This window comes from Bison bison, unplaced genomic scaffold (assembly GCF_000754665.1).
Source record: "Bison bison bison isolate TAMUID 2011002044 unplaced genomic scaffold, Bison_UMD1.0 scf7180017864194, whole genome shotgun sequence".
NCBI classification, from domain to species: Eukaryota; Metazoa; Chordata; class Mammalia; order Artiodactyla; family Bovidae; genus Bison; species Bison bison.
This window is the reverse complement of record NW_011494766.1, coordinates 1,273,580-1,280,724: the sequence shown is the minus strand read 5'-3', so window position 1 is coordinate 1,280,724 and position 7,145 is coordinate 1,273,580. Positions and strand designations below refer to the sequence as shown.

The following is a 7,145-nucleotide window of genomic DNA, read 5'->3' as shown; positions in this document are numbered from 1 at the left end:
TAATGTCTCTGCTTTTGAATATGCTATCTAGATTGGTCATAACTTTCCTTCCAAGGAATAAGTGTCTTTTAATTTCATGGCTGCAGTCACCATCTGCAGTGATTTTGGAGCCCAGAAAAATAAAGTCTGACACTGTTTCCCCATCTATTTCCCATGAAGTGATGGGACCGGATGCCATGATCTTCGTTTTCTGAATGTTGAGCTTTAAGCCAACTTTTTCACTCTCCACTTTCACTTTCATCAAGAGGCTTTTGAGTTCCTCTTCACTTTCTGCCATAAGGGTGGTGTCATCTGCATATCTGAGGTTATTGATATTTCTCCCGGCAATCTTGATTCCAGCTTGTGCTTCTTCGTTTCTCATGATGTACTCTGCATATGAGTTAAATAAGCAGGGTGACAATATACAGCCTTGATGTACTCCTTTTCCTATTTGGAACCAGTCTGTTGTTCTCTTACTAGGCTGATTTTGCTGATTGAGAAAACCAAACTCAGAGAGGTTTAGTAACTTGCCCACTGTCACAGAGCTAGTAAGTAGTCAATAGTCAGGATTGGAACCTACCAAGCCCTTGGCTCAAAGACCATCTCCCGTTACTCAGAACTTAACCATGACTGTTAATGTAAGCAGTTCAAAGATTTTGAGGAGTTCTGCAATTAAAAAAAACTAGTTTAACTTGATTACCTGAGTGCTTTCCTGGCTAGATGGACTGCTTTGATTGTGGAACTTCCTTCCACCCGCCCCATACCGCCCTGCCCCCTCCTCCCCTCCATAGCTATTAACGTCTTGTGGAAGACTCTGGAAACAGCTTTTGGAAAAGCCTGGGTAGTAGAACAGACTTATAAATTGAATATCTGTGGCTGTGGGTTCCTTCCCTAGCCCTACCACTACCTGCCACATTTCAGGGCTCATTTTTCCATCCTTAAAATGAGGGAATTTAAACAGTTGGCCTCCCTATCCTCTCACCTTTAAAACCTGGCAGCATTGTAAGCCTGCTTGTGTTAAGCAGGCAGCCAGGCTGGGAGAGCTTCTTAGGTGCCTTTTCTATTTTCTGTCTTCTGTTTGACCTTTTTTCTCAGAAGCCTCAGAACTTGTAAGCCACGAAAACAAAGTACAGAACCAATCAAATGTCATTCATATGTTCTGTAATTTCCCTGTTTTAGACATTGAGAAAGGCTCGTAGGTAAGCCAGTAGCAATTTAAGGAGCTTAAATGAAGCCTTTTTGTAAAGAGTTGTAATAAAAGCTTCTTTGCCTAAAGAAATAAAAGACTTACTTAAAAAAATAAAAAATTATTTCTCTTGTTTTCAGAATTTTTTTTTTAGAAAGCCTCAGATCCCAGACCTAGAGAGCATTATACTAAGTTAAATAAGTCAGACATAGAAAGACAAATACTGTATGTTATCACTTATATGTAGAATCTAAAAAATGAAACAAACAGATACATATAACAAAACAGAAACAAACTCACCTATGTAGAAAACGATCTAGTGATCCTGGGGAGACAAAAGGGAGGAGAGGCGACATAGGGGTAGGAGATTAAAAGATACAAACTCCTGGAAACTAAATAGATAAGGAACAAGGATATGTCATATAGCACAGTGAAATATAGCCATTGTTCTGTAGTAATCTTAAGTGGAGTATATATTATACACCTGAAATGAATACAATATTGTAAATAAACTATACTTCAATAAACATTTTTTAATAAAAAGCCCCAAATCTACTTTCCCCATATTTCTGCAGGTCTCAATGGAGAATGAGTCAACTACCTCACTTTTAAAGGGTTCTTGGATGCTAACGATCCTTTTTGCAGTTTTTATACATTGTCTTTAACAAGTGACACTCTAGGATTTCTGCTCCTCTCTTAAGGACATGTAATAAATGTTTAGAGTGTACAAACTGGTATTTCAGGAAGGCAGTGAATTCTATAATGAGGAATTTCATTAAGAACTGGAGCAAAAATGTTGAACATTTTCAGATTGGCCTTAAGTTTCATAAATGTTTGTACTCTATGAAAAAGCATGCATTTTTCTCTCTCACATATTCTATTACGTAGTCAAGGTACCTGATTTAGGATTTAATTTGAAATAAGCTGTCAGACCTGACTACCTATCTATTTTCATGATGAATTTGTTTTTACTCTTTATTCAAGCCTACTTCTCAATTTTCTACATTTGTATTGTAGAAAATACAAATTGTATTGGGTGCTGAAGAAGAGATTTTACTCATTGTGTGCTTCCTATTCCACTTGATTCCTTCAGTTGTATTTGATTCTCACCCAGTTTTATTTATACTTCATGAATTTGAACAGATCTGCGATTTCTTATTGTTCGCTGGTGCCAGTTGAAAAATTCTCCCAGGCTGTTTTTATAGGGGTAACTGTCATGTTTATACTGCGTTTCAAAAAACATCCATCTTTTTAATTTGCTTGTCTAAATGTATTGAATTTTTAAGAGAACAGTTGTAAAGTTGTGAACTTGACATTTTTACACTTGAATGTGCATATTAACACAGTGCTTTGTCTTTTTCCTGTGCCGACTTTATTCTGGGCTATGTGTGTATAAGAAGCATAATTTACCACTTCTGGCAAAAATAAAGGCACCTTCGCTGTCTTCCTCCTTTTCTTTTCTTTAAGCTGTTACTACACGTCTGTCTATGTCCCTAGGGAGAGGTGGGAAACGATGTCTTTGCCCTCTGAAGTCCATGTCTCAAGGGGACGTCAGTACTCACACGGATCCTATTTACATTGTAATTGATTGCTGGCTGTCTGGTACAGCTGTTTCAACTTAAACCCAAGACAGTTGCTATGGAGATGGTTTGACTAGAAATAGGTCAAGTAAAGTCCTTTTCTCCCTGGATGTAAGGGAGTGCTGTAACTCAACTAGAAGTGTCTTAGTTGAACAGAAAATACGTAGATGGGCAACCACATCCACCGCCCCCTACAGTTTCTCTTTTTAGGATGAAGCTTATCACAGGTGCCAAACCACTCATGTTGTTGCTGTGACTCTGGAATGAATGCATATGAAGACTCTTTCTGTTAAAAGGAATCATAGGTGTTATAATTTGCTGTGTAACCTTGTTTAACTGGCTTATGTATGACTCTCAAAAGTTGCTTATTTCATAAATTACTAAACATAGTAGAAGAGCATTTATTTTGAAAATATGACCAGGAGTTCAAGAACAAGTCTTAAAATGTGGAGTTAACAGTGATATTTGAGAGAAGTTATCTGGTGACATCAGATGGGATTTGTTGTATGCTTGTCTAGAAAAGATGGCTTTCCCAGTACAACTTGGCTAAGAAGAATGATGTCCTGTCTGTAAGCTAAGTCCTCTGTGTGGGTGACTCTGATTGCTTATCTTTCCTTCTTCATGTGTCTGGTGCGGAAGTGGTTCCTGACTCTGTGTCTGACCATTGTGATGTAGAGTTACAGTCTTTCTCATAGGCGCGGGTGTCCTACGGTCCTCTCATAGGCCCCCAAGCTTTGTCTCGTTTGGGGCTTCATGAATGTGGAGACAATTTTTTTATTTGTTTTATCTCTTTTTAAAATTTATTTGTTTTTTAATTGGAGGATAATTGCTTTACAATATTTTGTTGGTTTCTGTCATATATCAACATAAGTCAGCCATACATACATACGGCCCCTCCCTCTTGAAACTCCCTCCCACCTCCCACTCCACCCCCACCTCTAGGTTGTCTCAGAGCACCAGGTTTGAGCTCCCTGAGTCGTACAGCTGTCTGTTTTACATATGGTAATGTATATGTTTCCATGCCACTCTCTCTACTCGTCCCACTCTCTCTTTCCCCCTACTGTGTCTACAGTCTGTTCTCTCTGTCTGTGTCTCTACTGCTGCCCTGTAAATAGGTTCATAAGTACCATCCTTTTAGATTCCATATATATGTGTTAATATACGATGTTTGTTTTTCCCTTTCTGACTTACTTCACTCTGTATAACAGGCTCTAGGTTCAGCCACCTCATTAGAAGTGACTCAAAATATGTTTTATGGCTGAGTCGTAATTTGGTTCTCACAGTTGAGTGGGGAGTAGGATGCTATTGGCATCTAGTGGGGAGAGGTCTGGGATGCTGCAGGGCTTCCTACAGTGTACGGAACAGCCCCCTCCATCAAGGAATTGTGTGGCCCAATAAATCAGTAGTGCTGAGATGGTCTGTATTGGATGGGTTATTAAGAAATGTAAAAGCTTTCAGGAGAGAACGATAGTAAGAGAACTGGAAAGCAGATATGTAAAATGAGAAAGTGTGTGTATATGATGGGAAAGAAATTGAGTAGGAACTATAGCACTGATGTGTGTACCTGGACTCACCAATCTGAGTTTTACAGATATTTTTGGAAGAAGATAAAGTGAGTAGTTAACCATGTACGATAAATATTAATATGTACAATAAATAATTGAGAAACTCTCAATATACCAAAAGTCTTAAGTCATACTCTCAGGATTCTGGGAGTTGAAGATTTCCTTTAGGAATGAGGTTCCTAAAAAGGGAACCTGGCAGATGGTAGGTGCTCAATAAATATGTGTGACCAGAGTGAGTTGAGGGGAAGCAGAGAGGAAAAGAGAATGGACTCAGAGGCCACAGGGGCAGCTGCCCCGGGTCTTCCCCACACAAGCCAACTCTGTGGAATTTTCCCATTGAAGAAGGTTGGGAACCTTGGAGGACTTCTGCCATTAAGGCTTGTGTTTGGTTGTCTTTACTAACGCTGTGCATGTGTGGACCCTGGGATCCAGCCATTCCACTCCACAGCGTGCACTCAGCAGGAATGCTTCTGCATATTTCCTGAGTCATGAGCTACCAAGAATGTTCACAGAAGTAGCACCATTCACAGTAGCTCAAACTGGAAACTGCCCAAATGCCCATCGCAGTAGAAGAGATAAGTAAATCCATTTAAAAAGTTGCTAATGATGGAATATTTCAAAACATAATAGGGTATAAGAAAAATAGGCATTCTAGTTTCCACCACCCAGATTTAACAAAAGCTAGCATTTGCCATATCTGCCTTTTAAAAATTCTTTTTTTTTTTTTTTTTTAAAATTTGAGAAATAGAAACTTCTGGTGACCTTAGTGTTGGGAATGGGTTAGAATTGGGTGAGTAATCTGAAAATCTTGAAATGTTAAGAGTGGGATGACCTGGGCTTTCTCTGCACATCTTCCCTTGACGCGGAATGAATTACCTGTCGCTGGCACTTAAACGGGCTTCCCTGGTGGCAAATATCAAGCAGTGTAGTGAGCGAGAACACCACCCCCCCACCGCCCGCCCTGATTAAAGATTCCACAGTGCCACAGAAGAAAGAGGAAGAAGCCCTGCCTTTCACCTCTCCTGCTCTCTGAAAGAGAAAACACTCTGCAGTAGTGTCCTCAAAGGACATAATGCCTCTTTCATTGAGATATAAAAGAATTTGGCTTTTCCCATCAAATTGTGATTGGAATACCGTGAATGTTTTGATTGTGCTGATGTGAGAAAAAGAACAAGAACAGAGTTTGGTGTTCTTGGTGATTGCTGTAATTGTTAGCCGGGAACACATCCCCCATCTCTTCCACTCAGCCCGGCTCGTCAGGACGCAGAGGACTGAGAGCAGCATTGTCTTGGGGATAACTTGAGTCCGTTCCGGTTTACAGCAGAAGAATCATTTGCAAACTTCTGTTCTTTACTTAGTATTAGCATCACTGATGATGGTAATTTTTTTTTGGTAACTCTCTCCTTGATTGTCATGAGGTCCATGGTTGACTGCTTCCCTTTACTGAGTGCTTGCTAAGTGCTCGGCATAGTCTTAAGCTCTGGATGTATGTTTGGTTTCCTTGTAATAATCTCTGAATAGGCATTGTTACTGCCTTCATCTTACAGTTGAGAAAACAGATGTAGGGACCTCAGTAGGGAGGTTGCCAAGGGTTACCCTCTGCATGGCAGAGTCGTAATTCAAATCTCATTTTGACTGACTCCAAAATCAAGTTTTTAACCAATCTCTAAACAATCCCAGGTGGCGCAATGGTAAAGAATCTGCCTGCCTGTGCAGGAGATGCAAGAGATGTGGGTTTGATCCCTGGGTCGGGAGGAGGAAATAGCAACCCACTCCAGTATTCTTGCCTGGAAAATTCCATGGACAGAGGAGCCTGGCGGGCTATAGTCCATGGGATTGCAAAGAGTCAGACACAACAGAGAAAGCACAAATGAATGAAAAGGAACAAAACAAGGGCCACTTGATATTGGTATATGGGTTGACAGAGCTGTAAAGTAGCAGTTAAGGTCCTGGGAACAGGATGTGGGCTGAGCACTTCCCAATCCTTTTAGATTCACCCTGCTCTGAGTCTGAGGTGGGCAACTGGGAGGCTGCTCTCATTTCACAGATGAGGACTTTGGGGCCAGACAAGCAATGAATTTGCCCAGAGCCACACACCTCATGTTGGGCTGGATATTAACCAGGGTCTTTTGTGAACACACTGCAGCTCTGTATTCGGTGCTTCAGCTTGGTCTCCCACCATCTTGGTTGACCTTCAGCCTGGCACCAAGTTGTAAGATTAATGCTGTTTCCTCATCTTTTACATCAGAGTGGTACCAGTTGTCCCAGTTGTTCGAGCTTATAGAGGATTAGCTAGCAGTGTCTTTTTCAGATTCTTGAAAGATACATCATTTAGATACATATTTATTTAATCACTGTGGGGCTTTATGATGCGAGATAATACCTTTTTAAAAAAACTTTTTATGTTGTATTGGGGTATAGCTGATTAACAATGTTGTAGTAGTTTAAAGTGAACAGTGAACGGACTCAACCTTACATATAAATGTATGCATTCTCCCCCAAAGCCCCTTCCCATCTAACCTGCCACATAACACTGTGCCTTTTTGTTTGTTTGTTTTGGGTGCATGTGTGGCTTTCTGGATCTTAGTTCCCCAACTCAGGATTGAACCTGGAGCACAGCAGTGAAACGAGTCCTCACTACTGGACCACCAGGGAATTCAAGAGATAATGTCTTTTTTTTGTTGTTAGATTTCAGTTCAGTTCAGTTCATTCACTCAGTCATGTCCGACTCTTTGCGACCCCATGAATCGCAGCACGCCAGACCTCCCTGTCCATCACCATCTCCCGGAGTTCACTCAAACTCACGTCCATCGAATCGGTGATGCCATCCAGCCA

General features: G+C 40.7%; 1 protein-coding gene across 1 annotated transcript in view; it reads left to right on the top strand.

Annotated features, from left to right (window-relative positions):
• SUMF1 (sulfatase modifying factor 1) overlaps window positions 1-7,145 on the top strand; it is a 94,367-nt gene that overhangs the window by 30,282 nt on the left and 56,940 nt on the right. The window lies entirely within an intron of this gene.